This window comes from Corvus brachyrhynchos, unplaced genomic scaffold, assembly GCF_000691975.1.
Source record: "Corvus brachyrhynchos isolate BGI_N302 unplaced genomic scaffold, ASM69197v1 scaffold162, whole genome shotgun sequence".
Taxonomy (NCBI): domain Eukaryota; kingdom Metazoa; phylum Chordata; class Aves; order Passeriformes; family Corvidae; genus Corvus; species Corvus brachyrhynchos.
In genome coordinates, this window is record NW_008236696.1 from 6,650,907 (window position 1) to 6,671,590 (window position 20,684).

At 45.3% G+C, this 20,684-nt stretch overlaps 2 long non-coding RNA genes across 2 annotated transcripts; both read right to left on the reverse strand.

The window, feature by feature from the left end:
- Window positions 1-14,463: 14,463 nt before the first annotated feature.
- LOC108444857 lies at window positions 14,464-16,952 on the reverse strand. The gene is made up of 2 exons (XR_001859555.1): window positions 15,910-16,952; window positions 14,464-15,137 (listed from the first exon to the last, which is right to left on the reverse strand). It is a non-coding gene; the product is annotated as an uncharacterized LOC108444857 (long non-coding RNA).
- A 37-nt stretch (window positions 16,953-16,989) lies between these two features.
- On the reverse strand, window positions 16,990-20,200 carry LOC108444858. The gene is made up of 3 exons (XR_001859556.1): window positions 19,965-20,200; window positions 17,574-17,675; window positions 16,990-17,102 (listed from the first exon to the last, which is right to left on the reverse strand). It is a non-coding gene; the product is annotated as an uncharacterized LOC108444858 (long non-coding RNA).
- Window positions 20,201-20,684: the final 484 nt, after the last annotated feature.

A 20,684-nucleotide genomic window follows, 5' to 3' on the forward strand; every position in this document is an offset into this window, starting at 1 on the left:
AGGCATGTCAGCTTGAGTCTGTCTAGAGAGGTGCAAAGTGATCTGCCAGTGGAAATCTATTTTATAGAGTTGCTGTGAGGTGCCCCCTGCAATCCATTACTCAGGCACTCTGTACCTGACGATGCCTCATCATTTCCCTAAGAACAAGAGAGATAAGGAAATAAACGAATGCCAGAAATGGCTTTTTCAACTGGCAACTCCATGTCAGATTTTCATTAAAACAGGGGAGAGTGGGGCCAGCAGTCTGGAGCTTTGCTTGATAAAGAAATTTCTAAGTATACAAAAAAAATTGCAGCAAATGCATTACCTTTTGTCTCTGCTGTACAATAGCACAAAGTGGAGAGTGTTAGTCACTTCTGGAAGTGGGAAAGGAATTTTACAACATAGAATCACATCTTGTTTCTCTCTTCCTATTTCCAAGATTTTGTCCATCTGTTCCCTTTTTCAAAAACAAACAAACTATTAATACATTGCTTTGATGGAGCCTTCTGTTCAAGGCTCTTAAAGGGCTGTACAGATATTCATGATCTTATTTGCCAAGAAAGGCTCCAAGAGATAAATACTAAATTCCTTGCTTCCCACAGGGCAGATGCCAGAGAGGTTGTGTGTGTGCATGTGTGTAGTGCTGACATCACGACTGGCGCCCTGACTTCAGACTCTGGAGAACTTGCTCGGTCCCTGGGTTTATCTCAGCATTCCCATAGGATTGTACACTAGCTGCCTGTTCCATCTGTGTCTCAGTTCCCCTATTTGTAAAACACAGGCATTTCTTTTCTTTTGCTCTTCCTTGCCATCTGCACACTGTGACCTGACTTCAGCTGATGCACAGGCACACGGTGATCTGTTCCCTGTGGAACAGCCCTTGGCTGGGGGGTTATTTCTGCAGCATGGCATAGCCAGAGATTTTAGCAACAAAATACTTGGTGCTGGACTGGCTGGGTCGGGTACCAGTATCAGTGTAGTCCTGGCAACAGCACTCACTTCCAGCTACCCTAATGCTTGCTCAGATTCCCAGGCAGGTTTTCTGCCTGCACCAAGGTCTTTACTGCTGCTGTTGGCCCTAAAGGTAGCTCAGAGGGGCCTGCCAGAGCTGCTGTTGCTCCTTCATCTGCATTGCCACCTCTCTAAATCCAATGTTGTGCAAGGACATGGGACAGTGCAGCTTGTGGAACCAAGACCCCTGATCCCAAACCTTGCTACATTTTCTTTAAAGAAGGCACTAGTGGCACCTGTAAAGCACCAAAGAAAATGTACATGTGTTGGGGGACTGAGGATCTCCCCTGGAAATAACTTCCTGAAAAATCTCCTTATTGCCTGAAACATCACAGCTAGGGACTGCCAGCCTGGGACCGTAGCCCAGTCATGATGTTCTCTTACTCATTTTTTTGGTCCTTTTTGTTGGTGGAAGACACAAAAGGATAAATTGCATAAGGTGCCCCAGATGGAAAGCTTTTGTTATCAGGGAAAAAGCAAAGGCATCCAAGAAAGGAAGGAACCAAATGTATCCAGCACTGAAATGTATTCAGGAACATCCCAATTGCTGCTTATCAGAAGTCAGAACCTCAGAGCCCTGAAACAATGGCATCTTAAATCCCTTAATGAGAGAGTAGCCAATGTGAAGTTTTGGTTTTTATAATGAAAGATACTCTCTCCTCTCACTCTGTTTTGAAATAGAGCTCATGATGGTTTTCAAAATACACTCTGCAAGTCTGAGTTGGCTTGTGAGCTATTTATCCCAAACACAGACTCACAAAGTTGACTTGACCCAAATGAAAATGGTTTTCAGCAACACTGGACAGTTCCTGGGTTCTTCTTCATTGCAGAATTGTTACAGCTGGGCGTAAGTGGCAGCTTCTTCTCAGGAGCCTGGGTTTAGGAGTGTGGTGGGACTGTAGGATGTGGCCAGTGTAGCAGACAGTGCCTGGGTCAAGGAGAATAAATGGGCAGGCACAGTACATGGAGGGAAGACTGCTTGGACGAGCTGAGTGGCCATGGAGAACAGCTGGATCATTTACAGGAGGGCAGATATCAAAGTGTCTCCAACCAGCAACATTACAAACAGTGGTGAAAGTCCTTAGTGTGTGTCTAAAGCAGGAGATGTTCACAGGCAAAACCTGCTGGATAAGAAGACACTTGTCTGAAAGGATCAACTGTTTCTTTCTTTGCCCCAGTAAGAGTCAGTCTTGGGGGAAAGTGCCTTTTTATCACAAGATAACTGGGAGGAGGCAAGGCTTCTTTCCTCCAGCAGAGGAGGAAATCCCAGCCTGCAGGACTGGGATGCCTGCATCCAAATTCAGAGTGTGGGGATCTACCCCGAACTTGTTTTTTTTGGCTCATGAATATGCCACATGTGTGGGCAGCAAGGACTGAAAGTGGAAATATAGGTCTAGTGCCATTCCAGAGTAAACAGAGAGGCTCTGTTGGAGAGCAGTGTGGAGGGACTTCTGGGCAGAGTGTCCATCTCTCTGGAGGGGTGGGAGGAAATGAGGCTTCAGAGGTCAGCTCTGTTCCTACTCTGATCTCTCACCACCTGCCACCACAGAACCATGAAAGCCACTGAACCTGTAAGAAGAGAAAATCTCTCTTTTATGAGATGTCATGACTACTTGGTGGCAAGTGACAAGATATCTCTTGTTTTATGGCAAAACAAGATATTTCAGGACAGGTGGAGAACAGTGAGAGTTCAGCACAGTTTGTACTGGAGAAATTAAACTAGACACTGTTGTGCAATTTCTTGTCATTACTTGGCATGACCTCCATTATACCCATGAGATCACCTCCAGTGCGTATCAATAGTCTCTTCCCCTATGTCTTAATGTATTTTTAATACCTTGTAACTGCCAGAAAAATAATATCATTTCTGGAAGCTTTCACTGCAACATTTAGTTATGCATTTATCCTATTGTCTGTGAATTCAGGATACTTAGTTACCCTGAGCCCAACACCAGCAAGTGGAAAAAGGAGGTTAGGAATATATATCCACAATAATTTTAAAATAACGTTGAAAATCTTCATTATCTGTCCTTGTTGAGTACAAAGTCTGATACAAATGATGAAATGCAATTCCTAGCACCTTGATTGGGATATTCTGAATTATTGTAATTTACTGATGAACTGGTCGGTTAAACCTTCCACATGGCTTTAGGTCCAGCTTTTTACGTTGTTTACCAAATACCACACCTTTTCACAGCACACAGATTTTCAGGAGCATGCAAATTTTATGCTCTCCATCAGATGTAAGGTCTTGCAGTTTTTTTGCTAGGTCTTTGCTTAGCTACTAGCTTAGGATGTAGTGTTGCCCATCTTGTATCAAAATTAAGTGGGATTTATGAGGCTGTAAAAGGGCCCAAAATGTTCCAAGCAGTAAATATGGATTGGTGAGAAGAGCACACATAAAATGAGTGATGATAAGGACTGTGCCATAAATATAACTAATCTTACAGCTATTATCTCTACTTCAGTTGACTATGACAATAACACTTAACGCTCTTGATCAGGGGACCTCAGGTCATTCTGTAAGGAATTCTTGTTCACATTATACTGGCAGTGAAAATTCATATCTGGGACATATAGTGAACATCTGAAACTTGAACAAACCACTACATATTGTAGAATAATAGAATAATTTGGGTTGGAAGAGACCTTGTGAAGTCACCTAGTCCAACAGCCCTGCCAGGGGCAGGGACACCTTCCATTATACCAGGCTTCTCAAAGCTCCATCCAGCCTTGTCTTGGACACTTCCAGGGATGGGGCATTCACAAATTCTCTTGTTCCAGTGTAACTTGTTACAGTGTTATATCACTCTCATTGTAAAAAACCTTCCTCCTATCTAATCTAAACCTGCCCTCGGTCAGTTTAAAGCCACCACCCCTTGCCCTATTGCTACATGTCCTTGTAGAAAGTCCCTCTGCAGCTCTTTTGTAAGGCCCCCTTATGATAGGATATGGAGGAGTACAAACCTCGTTTCCCTGTACTTCCAGTGTAATGTCCTACTCACTGCACCATGGTACATGACTGGGTGGGATTATAGACTCACCTTTGAAGCAGCACAGAGACATCCCAGGCACTTCAGCTAGCACCAGAACTGCCTAGCTGGATGACATGTGAAAGCATTAAGGAGAGAAAAGAGGCCCCTTTCGATGGCTTTCCTGGTAAGGGAATGATCTGGAAGGCAAATTTGTTGATTTTCTCTGAGCTAAATCTCACGAACTTTGGTGTTCTGGTGTTGTTGGAACAGGAGACAGAAGCACAATGTCAGCAGTGGAGCCTTGACCTGGGATCCACTTCTGCTTGGGCCTCCCATGTCTTTCTTTGGTCTTTCTCTGTCCTGTCTCTCTGGGAAAGGACTGCTTCCTGATGTCTCCATGCCAATGTGGTGTAACCTGCACCTTGTGACCAGCTCAGCTCAGCAGATGCTGAGGGGATGAAAAATTCCTTGCACCGAGCCCTGGAGTGGTTGGCAAGAATAGGTTGATAGCCTGATTCAGCTGCGACAGCACTTCACTCTCCTTCTGTAAATGCCTCCTATCTCCTGCTGCCAGTCATTACAGAAATAGAGACTTAGCTTTTCTCAGGAGGATCTAAATGTCCTGGTTGCTGCTTGGTAAGGGGCATATTTCTCCAATTAATTATTAAGTGGAGCTCTGGCTGGAGGAAGGGGCTGCAGAGACATCAGAGTGAAAAGGGGAGAGTGTTTTAACCTTTCTGGAGCTCTCCTGCAATCGGCAGCAGGTTTGCCTTGTGGGTGCTGGCCAGTTCTTGTTCTACAGCACATCGGCAAGGCTGGCCAGCAGAGAATGGCCTCACGGGGACTCTGCCAACTTCCATGGCTTGTGGGCCATCTTTTCTCCCTCCTTGGCAGCAGAAAAATGCTGCAAGGAAACCGCTACCTACAACTCATGTCTTCATCCTGCCCTTATTCTCCTGAGCTGGATGGAAGGTCCTGGCTGTGCAGCTGTAGACAGCAGGGGAAGCAGACTTGGAAGAGCAGTTGCAGGGACAGGGAGAAGATCCATCACCTGAGAAGGAGCAGTGGGAAGGGTAGCATGGTCTACTGGATATGGTGTTCGACTGGGAGTCCAGAAACATGGGCTTTCATCAACCTGGATTACAAGGGCAAAAGAGACTGCAGTGATCAACTCATGCCATGCACTGATCCTCATTCCTTGGGAGTACCATGAGTATCACATTTCCTGTGCTCCAAGAAATCCCTGTATCAACTCATGCCTTGATTTCTTCAGCAGTAAAATAATACTTTGCTATGTTGTGGTCCTACAATGAAAGGCACTTTTCAGGGGCCAAAGGTGTAGGGCAGCTCTGATTCAACTTATAAGCTGCCTAATTCTGTGTGAGGCTGTGGTTTCCTACTCAGGGAGTGCTACAATCAGCAGGTATCTTGAAGCTTTTCTGGTTTACCCATGTCTTAGCAGCTGCTATCAAGAACGTATAATCGCAGTGGTTGGGTTCTGGTACTCCTCTCAGTGGCACTACACTGGAGATCCTGTGAGAGATTACTCACCAGGACAGGGCCAAGCTCAGCAAACAGAAGCCTGAAGTGAGGAACAAGTAAACCAGGAATGATCTCCAAAGAGTTCATTTACTCCAGGAAAGAGCCTTTCCCAAGGTCCAGTTTCTTTCCCTGTTGCCATTGCCAAGTGGTACCCTTGCAAGTGCCCTGAGACAGCCCTGGCAGGGGCAGCCCCTCTCTATCCTGCTATCAGTCACCTCACCACTGAAGTGTGTAGCTCAGGGGTAAACTTCATGTTAGGCTTTGAATGAGCACAAGACAGGAAGGCTGCCCTGGGACCCTCAGGTTGCAGTGTATCTCTACATCCAATTTCTGTGCTGTGTCACAGAATCTGGGGACAAGCTCCTTGCATTAGCATCCCCTTGTTGTTCCATCTGTGCAGTGTGGTTGGTGACAGCTCCTCCTCCCACCACCACCAGCAAAGACACAGTTTACTGGGGGCTTTGGAAGATGAAAATCAGCTCGGGGTGGGAAAATGTCCAAGCTGACTTTTACGATTAAGCTGTCAGCAGGATGTGCTGAGGTGTTTAAATATTGATGCAAACATGGAAGAAATAGTTGTCTTCTTCCAGAACAGGTGAGGAATTTACAGTGTAGAACATCCCAGATCTCTTTGCCAGCACTGTGTAGGTCACAGCTGTCCCTCCCTGGTACAGAACATGAGAACTGTGAGGATGGAAAATCCTCATTTCCTGCCTGCACAGACCCAGAGAGCTGAAACCCAAGTACGACAATGCTTGGAGTGGCACAGAGGTGGATTCACGGGTGAAAAGGCTTTCCTGCCCCTGAAGGGAAATCCACAGTCTAGGGCTAAAAAAATAATGGAAATGTTGGGAACTGGAAAGTGAACCTCTCCTTTGGGTCTGGATGTGAGTGGATCTCCTGGGAGAGGGGACAGAAAGCTGCAAAGCCAGAACTTTGCTGTTCAGGAGATGGAATTTTGTTATTCAAGCCTCCCCATCAAAATCAAATATTTGCAAATGGAGGGAAACATTATTCTTGGGGAAAAAAACTGCTGAGGTTTCTGCTAGCATCTTGTACGTCTGAGCCAGAATCACATGTATGAACATTTTGGTATTTTTGTACATCCAAATATTCGGTCTTCCCCACCTGTGCCCAGGAATGGTGCAGAAGAAGCCTTGACTTGTCCCTCAGCATGTTTTTCATAGTTATATCCTGGCACAATTGAACTTCTTGCTCCTGCTGTTTCTTTTAAAACATTTGGGAAAGAGGAACATAGAGGCACTGAGGGGGCTTGAACAAGGTGTGAAGGATGGTATGAGCAGATCCAGGAGGATTAAAACCTTTAACCATTTTCTGGGCACGTTGGACAGAATGTCAGTTTTTCTGAGAGGGTGGAATCAGCTGCAAGTGCCAACTCCCAGCCAAACCTCTACAGCTCTTATGGCCAGTGCTTCGTTTTGTCGTATATGAGAATGAGCAATAACAGGCTGGCTTCGCTTAGGGTCAGCATCATGTCCTCCTCAGAAATCTCTCCTGAGGCCATCCTCTACTCACTCAGCTCAGGGGCTTTTCCTAGGCTCAGCTCCTGGCTGGCTGTTGGAGCACCCCGGTGCCGCTTTCTGGCTCCAGCTGCTGTACCACATCTGCACAGACAGGGCTCACCACTGGCTCATCCGTATTTTCCTAATGCCAGTTTTTCTAATTATAGGCCTGTGGCTATCAGCCAATCCACTCCATCTTTGAGACTCGTTATTGGACTTTGGATGTCAGGCTGAATTTTTCCTAACTGTCCATAATAACAGTAATAGCTTGACTTCCACCATGAGACAATTAACCTTCTTAAAGTTTAGTGCCTCGGGCTGTACCTCAGAAAGATTCCCTCTACAAAGCAGACAATTACCTTTACTTAATAACCTTTCTCTTTCTAATCTGATATTAGTGCCAAAGTAAATGTAAAGGGCAGTGCTCTATGTTCCCTCTTAAGTACTTTAAATGCCTGTCCATGAAAGCTAATGAGCTGCCATTTTGCTTAATCTAGATTTGCTGTGCATCTAACAGTACTCTGCAGCATCTTCCCTTTTTAAAAAACTTAATAAAAGGATATCGTTGTGTTTTAGTTTTCATCGAAACTTCGTACGTGAAAAAAGGAAAACTGATGAAGCAGGAAGAGAAATAATGATGTCCAAATGACAAAACAAGACAGAGCATATTTAACACTGGTCAGCTGCTGTCTTAAGGCTGGTTTCAGTCAGAAGTGGTGTCAGTATATGCAAAGCAGGAATTAGTTGCTGGAGCTTTATAGGTTTAGTGGCAGCCCCTCGTATCGACTCGGTGCAGATGTGGGATGGAGAGACCAGGTTGGGGAGTTTTTCTGTGCATCTCTCAGTCCCATTAACCAGGAGCACTGACCTCTCTGCTTATGCCTGCAGCAGACCTACAGCAGAAGCACAACTGCTCTGTAGATGTAATTTCTTCATGGATTGCTGCTCACAGTAATTAATATGTATAATATTAGTAACTGTTGAGACACAAAACGCTCTCTCAGCAAAGAAGTTACTGCTCTGCTGACCCTGTGTTTTGCACTTTCAGTGTGGGTTCTCTACTAATATTGAAAATTGCTCAAAGATTTCTGAGATAAAGACAAATCTGTAGGCATTTCTCTATCATATGAGCAAACACCATTTTCCCAAGAATGCTAGCTAAAAACAGCAACCAAAAACCAGCTTTAAAATCCAGAAAAAACAGGGCTATAGCTGCTCTTAGCAAAGATGCCTAATTCCTCAGTAGCTCTTAAATCTATGTCTTTGGATGCAGAGTACTTCCCCACACTGCAGAACGTCACCTTCATTTGCTTTATCATTGTGCCCCTGCTAAGTCCATTCCCTGCTGCTGAGCCAACATTTACTCACTTCTCGTAAGAGTGCTCTGGTTTCATCATCTCAATATAATGAGGTTTGTATTATTTTTTTATTATAATAAAAGCAGCCTCAGGTCTTAATCAAGATATTGGGCTAATTGCTAGGGAAACCTAATTAGGCAGACCATGCCTCAAACTCTGTAAATATTTATACATGCACTTAACCGTCTGCGTGCAAACCAACCCACCCTGGCCATGGGAATGGGGCTTAGCACACGCTGAAGTGTTGATAGGGGTGGGAGCCTGCTCTAAGACAAAGTTTAGCTGTGCTGCAACACGTAGAGAGGAGCGCATAGCGGAAATCAGATTGGGATTGTGTGAGTGCAGATGGGGCTCGGATCAGATAGGGGCTGGGTTACGGGGCTGGGTTAATAGCTGTACAGAACTGCTGCATTTTTTAAATTATCCTATAGAATAGTAATTAAAAATATGTGAGTCACTGTACCAGACACAAACATACATAGAGAAACACAGGCGTGTATGAAGTCTCCCTAGCCAGAATAAACTAACAGGTGCCCTGTGCCATTTCCCAGCATAGCATTTTAAAGATTATTTGAAAAATGTTCTTGAACTCAGTTTTAGAAATTGTTTGCATGCATGAATCAGTTCATATTTACATGTTTATTGCAGCAGAGAGAAAATTCAGTGTTAGTTTTGGTACAAACACTTTAGACCACTAAGGTATTAACTTTAGAAGCTGAATATATGGAACTAATCAAATCCCTTTCATAAACAGATTAATGAGGAGACAAAAATGCACAAGTACAAGCTGCTAGGCTTTGAACAGTCACATCTTCTGCAGGGTGTTTATTTATTTATTTAAGTTAACAAGTATTTTAATTGGTTTCGTTACATGTCAGGTTTGGGAGGGATGAGGTGGGGTGAATTTGCTGAACAGGAAGAGCTCCTGTCAGATAGGAATATAATAATGTAGATGGAGATCTTTGCATGAAACCCCATGCTGATCTTTTATTTATGGTTTTTCTCTCTGTCTTCCACGTTTGCTGCACCTTCTTGTCTGAGCCCTCCAGTTTTGTGTGCAATATCTGGTCTCCAAGGTGTGAACAGAGGTAGACAACAAGGGCATTTAATTTAGCATAGCTAGTATGACAGCATCCAACCAAGAACAGTAGATTAGCTACCACAAAAGCCGAAGATCCCCTTCCCAAGACTTTCTCCTCAAGCATGTTGCCCATTTAATGTAGTTTATTTCTAGTAAATAACCTTGTACACAGAAACCGATGAAACACTCCAAGATAAAGAATGAAAAAACCCCAAAAGCAAAATTAAAAGAAACTACTGTGACCTGTTTATAAACCCTGTGCTTGAAGCAGAGGAGGACAGGAGATGGAGCTGCTCAGAACAAACGTTTCCTGTGTTGGCTGAGTCACAGCAAGGTTCACCAGCCCAGTCCTGCTGGGGACGTCTCACAGACCTCACTCCCCATTCAGGACTGTAAATTTCCTTCCTGAGTTTGTTAGCAGCAAACAATGTGTGTAAAAAAAACCCCTCAAACACCCATGCTCACTATAACTGCTGGTATTATGCAAAAGAACTAATGCATAAGCAATCTGCTGCCCTTGGAGGAGAGTGCAACGTGACACCAGCCACTACAGAGAGCAGGGCAGCAGCTCTTCGAGACCTGGATATAAAGAAGGGATCTCTGTGGGGCTGGCTGAAAATGTTCCATTCAACACTTTTCTTTTAACCTGGCTCTTGAGTAACCTTATTTTTTTTCCTTCAAAGTTATGTCATTTCTGTACAAAACATCACCTTCTTACTAAACCGACCAAACAAGAATGTCCTCTCTCTTTGCTAATCTGAATAATTTTGACCCTGGGAAAATGTCACGGAATATGCCTCGGCAAATTTTTAGTTTGCACACACCAAGTCCTCATCAGACTCCAAGGACAGGTTTCCAACCTGCTGACCTGACTCAGGAAAGGCTCCCAATGAAAAGGGATTAATGGGCAGGAGTGCCAGTGCTGCATGGGAAACCAAGTCTGAGCAGGACAGCAGGCTCTTGGGGAGAATGGGGCCCTAGAGCTCCAGCTTCACAGACAGCAAGCCTTAATTTCCATTTCCTATCTTTTGGTTTTTCACTGAGATGCCAAATTTTTTTCTTATAGGAAAATTACATTCCAATCACTGCTGAAGTTAAGCCTTAACCTAAGAAAGTTCCAACTTTTCTTTCTAGCTGAGATGTCTTTCAAATTTTGCCCAAAGCTTCAAGAAGAAAGAATAAAAGCCATGGGATTCAGAGAAACTTGATATTTCTCATGTTTAAAGGGGAGTTAGTCATTTTAAAGTGAGCTTCTCTTTATACGTCAGAAAAGAGAGTAGCAGAAGTGACAACAAAACACACAGCTATTTTTTGATTTCCAGTTCACTGTGAAGAGTTGTTTTCACCCTCTCCCCCTTCTCCCTTTAGGAAGAAGTGTTAAATTAGCAATGAAAACAGCACATTAGCTGACAGGTACTGCAAATAATCTGATCATGAGACAGCATTAAAAAAACCTATTCAGCATGTTGTGGATATCGGGGTTATTCTCTTCAGCAATTACATCTCAGGGAAGCTCTCCTTAGATATTTAATGGGCTGGAGCTAAAGAATTCTTAAAGCACATTTCAGATCTGCTGGTACTGAAAAGGATCAAGTATTTCATAGTCACTGCTAAGTTTTACAATTGATTATGGCACATCCTAAGTTAAGCTCCTTCAGAAGGAAGCTGATAGTGCCTAACATGAAATTCCACTAAGGAGAGTCTGTGTAGGCATAAAAGGAGAAGAGGCAGAACGCAATGCTGGGCATCACAAATAAAAAACCTTATTCAGCCAGGGCCCAAAAGTGACTTTTTTAATGCTTATTTTTAACTAACTGTGAACTTTTGCAATAAGCACAGAGTGCTACTTGGCTCCTTAAATAGCTGCAATGATGAGCTGGCGCTCGCTTCTGTTACTATGTGAATTTATGGAGCTGTTGTCACACGCTTTGTTGGAGGAAATATATGGTGGTTCTGTCATAGGGACTGGACACCTATAATTCTCATTTTCTTTGCCTGCTCATAAATCCCTGCTGCTCAGCCACACCATTATTATACTTGGGTTGCTGCTGTAATACCCTCGCCGGAGCAAGGCCCTCGCAGTGCCTTGCAGGGGAAGCGCTGAGTCACCAGTATCGCTCCAGTGGAGATGAAATGCTGCACAGGGCCCGTGACTGCCTGCCTGGCAAAGGAGATTCAGGCACGTAGATCTGCCTCAGGGGCATGCTGACAGATAGATCCCGGGCTGAAAGGCACTGGGTGCCTTGGAAATGACACTTTGTGTGGGTTTTACCATATTGAATAAGGTTTCATGGGTTTTGGTGCCGAAGAAAGGGCATTTGCTGCTTCTTGTTGCTTGGAGAAGCACTTGTCTTACTGGAGCACTTGTCTTAGGAGGATCAGCTGATGGAGTTGGGGTTGTTTAGTCTGAAGGAAAGGAAGTTTGGGGGGGACCTTATGGCTCCCTACAACTACCAGATATTGTAGACAGGTGGGGGTCAATCTTTTCTCCCAGGTAACAAATGATAGGTCAAGAGGAAATGGCTTCAAGTTGCACCAGGGGAAGTTTAGATTGGATAGCAAGAAAAATTTCTTTACTGAAAGGGTTGTCAAACATTGAAACAGGCTGCCCAGAAAAGTGGTGGAATCACTGTCCCTTGAAGTGATCAGAAAATGTACAGATGTGGTGCTTAGGGACATGGTTTAGTGGCAGATCTGGCAGTGTCAGGTTAATGGTTGGACTCAATGATCTTAGAGGTCCTTTCCAGCCTTAACTATTCTATTCTATTCTATTCTATTCTATTCTATTCTATTCTATTCTATTCTATTCTATTCTATTCTATTCCTCCCATCTCTGTGCTTTTTGTTCAGGCCAGTTCAGCCGCTACAGAGGACTTGGCTGTACTTCACTTGTGTGCATAAAGCCCTGCCTTGCCCCGCAGGCCTCGAGCTGCCGGCACTGGAGCAGTGTGAGATCCTTTATTGCTCAGACACTTTCAGTCTCGCCGGGCTCAGGATGGGTTTGATCTCCGGGCTGCTCTCTCGGACCCTGTGCCTTTGCTGCAGCGCTCCTTTGTGTCTAACGCCGGAGCCGCTCAGTGCGCGGCGGCTGTCACTGCCTCTGGCTCTGCTTTTTGAGTCACTGCCGTCTCTCTGCTCCTCCGGCCTCTGAGCCCTTTCATCTTGCCCCGCAGCGCACTGCAGCCGCCTTCTTTCATCTTCTCCTCTCTGCCTGTGGGAATGCCCTTTCGGAAGCTGCGCTCTGCCTCATCCCTGTGGCTCTTTGAGGAGCCCCTGTGCAGGGGGACACGTTGCTGCTGCATGCCGTGTGACAGTGCCACCTTGCCGAGCCCCACACCGACCCACGCCGTGCCGGCAGCGACCGCTCTCTCCTGCCTGAGCCCCGGGAAATGACCGCTCTCCCCCGTGCCTCTCTTTCTGTTCCTGGCTTTCATCTGTCTCTTTGGCTCAGGCCAGAGGCTGCTGTGTGTGACAAGCCTGACGGTGCCACGACAGCCTGGTCTCAGCTGGGAATGCTGCCGTAACGCAGATAATAACCACAGCGCTGGGAGCCCTGTCCCCGCTGTAAGCCCTGCTCTGCCCCTCGTCTGCACAAACCCCATTTGCCTGTCTCTCATGTCCACTGCTTAGAGAGAAGGGAGCCCTCCCAGGGAGACAGTCTGGGTTGTGTCATTCTTCCTGCACCTCTGCGGGAACACTGAAGACTAAAATGTGGCTATGTTTTACTCCCAGCATCAGGGTATCTTGGTCCCGTGTTGGAGGCAAGGGGTAAGCTGTGGCTACATCCACCCGTGACCTGGCCGGCAGCCTGGGAACCACCAGGAGCAGCAGCTGGGGTTTGGGACAGCACTGGGATGCTGCTAAGTGGGCTCCTATTGCTCCAGGTTCTCTCCAGGTTCCCAGGGAGCTACCGAGCATCTGTGACTTATCCCAACAGCTTGCAGGGGGCCAGACTCAAGGAGAGCCATACCCTGTGGGAAGGGAAAGTCCTAAGCACAGAGGACCACCACAATCATTTCCTCATAAAGCTTGCAGCCCTCAGGAATAATGTTGTATTCTCTTGAGTGGCTCCTGCAGGGACTTTATCTATGCCCATTCACCACCACAAGGTCTCATAGGACCAAACCCCGCAGCAGCCTTGCACTGAGTGTCCTCTCACCCTCTGGGTGGCCCAGGGATGTCCCCAGTCTGTGCTGTAAGCAAGCATGGGGAGAGTGGATGGAGACAGGGAGTCTCTGTCCTCTTCTTCCAGCACCATGTGTCAGCCCATTGCGCTGGAAAGTGGTCTATTGATCAAGATCCACTGCCAGTTATTTCCCGGAGAAGCATGTAGTGATTGAAGAAAGGTTTCTGCCTCTGAGACGTATTTTTCCCCCTGGAGCAGTGCACTTATCTCCTGTTCCACTACCAGAACAAGAAGGAAGGGCATAAGCCAGCCCAAGGTTATCATTGTCTTATAAAAGGCAATGTTGGAGATGGTCAATGATGGGCATCAACTGGAGGACCTTAATCCCCGCTCATCCCATTTTGACAATAAAATCACATGTTTTTATAATAAAAGCTTCCACCTGGAGAGCTTGATGAAAAGCACAGGGAGGTGTTGGTACTAGGCAGGAATTTGCTCTACTATTCTGCTCCTCAGGAGCTTTCATAAGTAGGTTTCTTTGCTACCACAACAGAAAGAACACCCCTTTCATAATGAATTGCCTTCAACTACCATTAGCCAAGCTTAGGGGGTTTTTTTTGTTTTTGTTTTTTTAAATGTGGGAGCATAGAAAATTAAATCTCTGCTGGATTTTTTTTTTTTAGCAATTATTTTAAGCACTGTGAATAAACAGGGAGTGTCTTACAAACACCTGTTATTTTTCCCATCGTGAGTTTGGCTGCTGCTGAACAGTCAGAAATGCTGCTCTTTATAGGATAAAGTGTGTTTGTCTGGCAGAGAAGAATAGGGTTTGTTTTCACCACAGAATAATGCACTGGCTGCTATATAAAGTGCAGCACCAACTTTTATTGAATAGGAGGCATTTAGTCCCTGGCTTCCTCCTGGTTGCTGACAGATTGGTGAGACTCAGTTGCTCCCATCCCAAAAGAGGCACCTCAGACCTGGGCAGAAGGAACTGGGGCCATTTCACTGTCAACTTCTCAAAGCTTCTGGGTCTGCTGTGAATATGGACATGAGCTTCAGCATAAGAATTGATTGAGATCTAGCTCTCAGCCTTCTTCTGGAGAAATCAGAAGGTGCCAAGTCTGGACTTCTGAACTTCAGTAGGAGTAAAGTCCATCTCAAAGTCCATGTTCCCAAAACAGTGCAAAAGGAGGATCTGGAAACAGTTCTGGGAGATTCTCATGATCATCTTCTTTCTCTTTACCCCTTTTCCCCATCTCCTTGTCTGGATGCTGCAGGCTGACAGTACCATGGGGACAGGGTAAAGGCTGCTGCTCATACAGTATCATTCAGAGCATGAGCAGAACAGCGCAGGGACCTGAGGCAGAGGGATTACAGCAGCAGTTGGTTGGCTGAGCTGACCTGATTGAGCTGACACTTCCTTCTTTTCCAGCCTTAACCTTTGCTGAAGGTTGTCACCTCCTCTCGCCTGTCCTCCCTCTGGGTGGGAGGAAGTTACAGAGCAGCTGAGCAGGAGCCTCGTGAGCAGGACATGGCCTGAAGGAAGGGAAAGAAGAGGTCAGGGGTGGCTGGTACTCCATAGAAGAGACAAAGCACAAGGGCTGACAGCAATGGATTTGGAGCATGTACTTGGTATTACAGGTCAGGCTTGAGGTGACCTGACCAGTGACCGTTCCACAGAGACAGCTGAGATCATTTGTCCTTCTTCCCTCAGGTAGCAACCAACCACCAGCGCTGTTTTTCAAGTACGTGTCTAAAGACAGCGAGGCTCTCTAACAAGCTAAGACAAGCATCACATTAGCCCCTAGCAGGGATGATTTTAGCAGGGACACTTGCAAAGCTCTATTGTAGCCAGCCAGCAAGTGCTCTGCCTCCTGGGTTTTGCTAGTTGTTAGTACGGGAGTAGGTTTGCTACTGCATTTTCTTGCTTCTCAAGAGTTTCCCATAAATCAGAGCTATTTCTGAGGCTCAGTTAAAGACCAGAAAGAGAATGCAGGAGAGAGGTGAGGGGGCCCTGAGATTAACTTGCTCCTGTTGGTGCTTGTGCTTTTTGAGCAGTTCAGATATCCGTCTGGCCAGTTTTCTCCCTTCTCCTACTGGTCTGTTACTGGTTCTGCACTGGATCTGTGCTCTGCCAGGCTGAGGTGTCCTGAGCAGGACATGGTGAAGGGACAGAAGGGAAAGATGATGCCATGTGTGAGGCAGAACAGAGGTTTACCCACCAGACGTTCTGTTTTAGCAAAGCAGTGCAAGTCAAGCAAAGCTGCCTGGGCTCTGAAGAGCTGAGAGGGAAGCAAAGAAATCTCACCAGTTTTACTCCTGCTGTTGCTCTTTAAAAGTCTCTAGCTGAAAGCACGTAGGCAGCCAGCCTGCATTGCTCACTCTGAGCCTCTGCATGGCGAACGGGGACACTCAGGAGCCTTCGCCAACTCTTGGCTAGTGGCAGAAAGGATGTTTTCAGTGGTTAAGGTGTAAGACAGGTAGCAGAGACCAGGCTTCCATCCTGGGCGTTGTTACCAGTAAACTGTGTGTGAACAAATCCCTCAGGCCAAAATTTTCATCGCCCTGCCCTTCTGAAAATCAGGCCACAAGTTGCGTAAATATGGGTGTAGGTACCTAGCAGTAGGCAGCCAGTTTGGAACATTCTGGCTTTAATCCCTGTGCCTGAGTTACCTCATTTATAAAATGGGGATAATTCTTTGCTACCTCGAGGGATGCTCTGAAGCACAACTCGATTGATGCTGGTGAAGCATGTCCCAGCTCGCTGGATAGCTATTATTCTATACTTGACAGAAATTGGATACGGCAGAGCTGAACCAGTGCTCTTGGTGCAGTTTTCTGTGTTGCCAGTGGACAGCCTTTGAGTCACAGTTCCTCCCCTCCAGCAATGAGCCAGAGCAGACCAGGGACATTTTTGGCATTGCCACAGCTCCATGTTGCAGTTTTACAAAAACCAAGTACTCCAATAGTTCTGCCCCTGCCTGTCACTGCTCCAGGGTGCTCAGACTGGACACAGGACATGCATCTTTCCCCCTGGGGAGGGAGATGAGTTGCCAGGACACTGGGGTGTGTGTTCTGTTAGGAACAAATTGTGTTTGTATCTCCTCAAGTTTATGTGGTTTGTTTTCATGTAGCATGAGCTCGGCATTTCTGCTGCAGACACAGTTGTGTGTACAAGACAATTAAAAGAGCAAATTGATTCAGAATAGCTCTGGATTTTGACACGCTTCCTCTGTCATAAAAGGATCTCTTCTTCTGCTTCACATGAGCTGCTGATACCAGGAAGTTTTCCCATTGATTTTCCAATATGAAAAAATATTTAATTCAGGCCATGACTTCCATGTCCTTTTCATAATCTGCAGCAAGACACTCTTCCAATATGAAAAAATATTTAATTCAGGCCATGACTTCCATGTCCTTTTCATAATCAGCAGCAAGAAACTCTTTCCAATAGAACTGTGCTCCTTCTTCCTTCTTCCCAGCAACTTATCCCAGATACTCCTAGGAGAAACATGGATGATACATCACTTTTTGCTAAGAAACATATATTTGTATTTCAAAAACTCTAATGCCACAAGATATTTATTTGCACAATGCTGGCAAAACCTTGCACTTAGAGTCACTTCCAGATTTAAATCATAAGATGCAGAGAATAAGATTTTTTTAAATTGAAAAACACCTGCTTGGTTTTCATCTTCTGTCCTGTTGGAAACTAAAGCATAGAGAAAATCTTGGGAGAAGCATGTTATCCTAGGATTCTCTCTGGACTCACCCTCGGGGTGACATGATTTAAGTTTGGGTGCCTATCTTCAATGACAGCTGCTGTATCTTCTGAGTTTCAACCCTCGACATAATGACAAATGAACCTCCATGCCCACCTTTGCACCCAGCTGGTTTCATATCAGGCAGTTTCACTGCCCACACATAGGTTAGATAAAAGAGGAGTCTTCGACTCTTTTGCAATCCTCTTACCTCCTCAGAAACCTTCCGCAATCTGCATTGTCTTGAACAAAGGGTGAGTTAAAGATGAGTGGGATACTTCATTATAACCTCTGGCTGTGCAATGAGTCACACCTGTGATTTTGAAATGCAAAATAATAAATTAAGAGGGCAGTAGTGAGATTGAGCTGACAACCTGATAATAAAAATACTGGGCAACTTGTCAACTTCAGCTGAGTAACCAAAGAACGACACTTTCTGCCAAGCACAGGCAAATGAAAGGCTCTCTTTGCTGCACTGTTGTCATGATGTGGCCAACAGCAATGTCTAGTGGTTCAATAAAATGTAAACACTAACTATATTTTCTGGAGCCAGTTTCTCTTTTTGTCCTCATGGAGAAGGAAGGTTGGCATTCAGGAGTCTGAAGTAAAGACTGAGAGCTGGAACTCTGCCTTGTATTTATGCCAACAGAAAAGTCTCTATGACTCCATTTACCTAAATGTAGATGACTTTATAAATGGGATTTAGAAAAGTGTAATTACTATTAGCCTGATTCTCAGAGGGAAGGCACTCATAAATATTCTCTATTTATTAATCATCATATACAGTCATTTTCCTACAGCTGTCAAACTAACTGTCAAACTCTTCTCTTCATTGACTTCACTTGCTCAGTGGTACAAGGGTGTGTGGTATGGGCAGCTACCTGGGCCAGTTCAGTGTCCACAACACTGCAAGGTCACACTGCCAGCAATTTGGGGCACAGCTTCGTGAGCCGGCTTTGCAGGAAAAGGAACAGCAAAATGCCATCCTCCCACCATCATCTGTGTTCAGCAGCAGTTTGACACCCTTTACATGGTGATGCCTTTTCCATAAAACAAAAAAACCCCAAAAAACAAAAACCCACCAAACAGAATTTGGGTAGGAATCAATACTCTTCCCTATGGAAAGAACTGAAAAAGGAAAAGACTTGTCACCCACATGTTTTCTCCTTTAGGTGACTACAGGAATAGGTATTTGCTACCAGGAAAGCCTCTGTTGTTCTGGGCAAGGAACTCGCTCTCTTTGTCTGTGAGGGGGAGGAATGCTCTCGGTGTTTCTTCGGAGAAAGGTGGGGCTGCAGCTGTGTAACTGAGATGTTCACGTGGAGGTTTGGCATAACCCAAAATTGTCACCAGGACAAAAACATCCCTAAACAAAACAGAAACCTTCTCCATGGAGTAAAATCCCTACTGAAAGCCAGTCTCAGCTGTACAGAAAGCCTGTACAGAAAGCCAGTCTCAGTAACAAGGTGGCACAGCTCCTACCAGAACCAAAACATTTCTGGACTTAAGAGTAAAAGGCAAGGTTTAAAAAACACCCCCCAAATGCTTTTTTTTTCTCTTTTCCTATTATTCCAATAAATGTGGTGTAAGGGAATGGACATTTTGGTATGAGGCAGAGCCACTGTGTTGCTTGTAAGTGGGCAAAGTACAGGTACTTATTGGTGCTCTAAGCAGGATATCTTGGCTTTTGAGCATTGCCCAAATAAAACAAAGCACAGGAGTTTTTGCCCATCATTACAACTGCACATTTAGTTTCATGATGTTGCATCTGGGCTGAACCTGTTTTCTTGGGGTGGCTTTATGACGTTGTATCCCATATCACTGCCCTATGCCCAGAAATTAATTTTTTGCCTTTTCTGTGCCTTTAAACTTAGCCCGAGAGGGGGGAGAAAAAAACTGAGCAAAACTTTCAAAGCAGTTTTGTTTCAAGGACACACAGACTCCTCTGCATCCTGCGTCAGGGAGAGCGGAGGGAAGCACTCTGCTTGCTTCCCAGCCAGCTTTAGGTTTGGTTTTTTTTTTTCTTCAGAGGGAGACGGAGAGTTGAACTTTTCTTTTCCTGGGACTTCGATTTTTCCCTTTTTCTCTGCTGGACTGTTTTCAACATCAGAACACATCGGGACTTTTTCCACTGAGGTGGAGGCCCTGGAGGAGGGCCCACCCTGTCCCAGCTCCGAGGAGGAGGAGGAGGAGAGAGGCTACCTACGGAAGGACTCTGAAATTTTCCCGGGTTTCTCTCAGCAGAGCAAGAGGTTTTATTATTTAGCATTATTATCCTTTTCCCGTGTGTTTGTTAAATAAATAGTTTTTATCTCTTTCACTTTCCTCCAAGGAAAAATTTCTTTTTTTCCCGAACCTGGTGGGGGAGGGCTGGTTGTAACCTGCCTTCTATCAGAGGATATTTCCCTCCAAATTTGTCCAAACTGGCACAGATAATTAGTGGTGCCCAATGTGGGTCTCGAAGGAAAGTGAAAAACCTGTACTGATTACATTTTGGTTTGAATTTGCTGGTCCAAACCGGCACACCTGTGTATACTCTAATGTCAGAAAAATGACATTTGCAGCCGATGGGACAGTAGTGATTGAACTGCCAAGGACATACCCATTTGTACCAACTGTGAGCTGGAGGATGGCTCATGGAGTGGAGAGCTGATTTCTTTGCACCTCTGATCCAATCAGCATATTCCAGTGATGATTTTCTGTCTTCAGTTTCAGAGCTTGTAGAATGATCTGGCTTGCCAGGGACTCGACACTGAAATGACAGAGACAGATCTAGACTGAGTCTAGCTGGAAAGTGGAGCACACCATTTTTAGCAGGAAGTATATATTTTTAAATATTTCAGTGAGATAATCAATGTGTTACAGTAGCTCAGCACTGTCTTGAGGGATTTGGTGCCATAGGCAGTCTGTACCCCAGTGTCAATCACAAGCCCATGTTCATAGTACCTCCTGCAGTAGGACATGCCTGTGTCTATATTTTATAAAAAACCAGCTCCAGGTCAGGATGCCAAATTGTTCTTGAAGCAGGTGAATCTGGCAGCAAAGAAAGAGTCCAGGCCATCTTCTTGGCCATAAAGTGGTGATGGGAAGGTGAGCAGGACAGATGGTGTTTGTCATGTCAGACACTTGGTGCTGCTAATCCTCAACTCTTCTCTGTCATTTTACCCAGTGAAAACTTCAAGAGAAACCTCCATGGTATGTTCATGAATTTAATCCAGCGGGACCTAGAAAAGCCAACCAGCCACATGCCCACAGCGAACAACCCTTCAGGAGGTGTCATGGCTGGCTACAGTTGCAACCTGTCTCCTCTAACTCCTCCAAC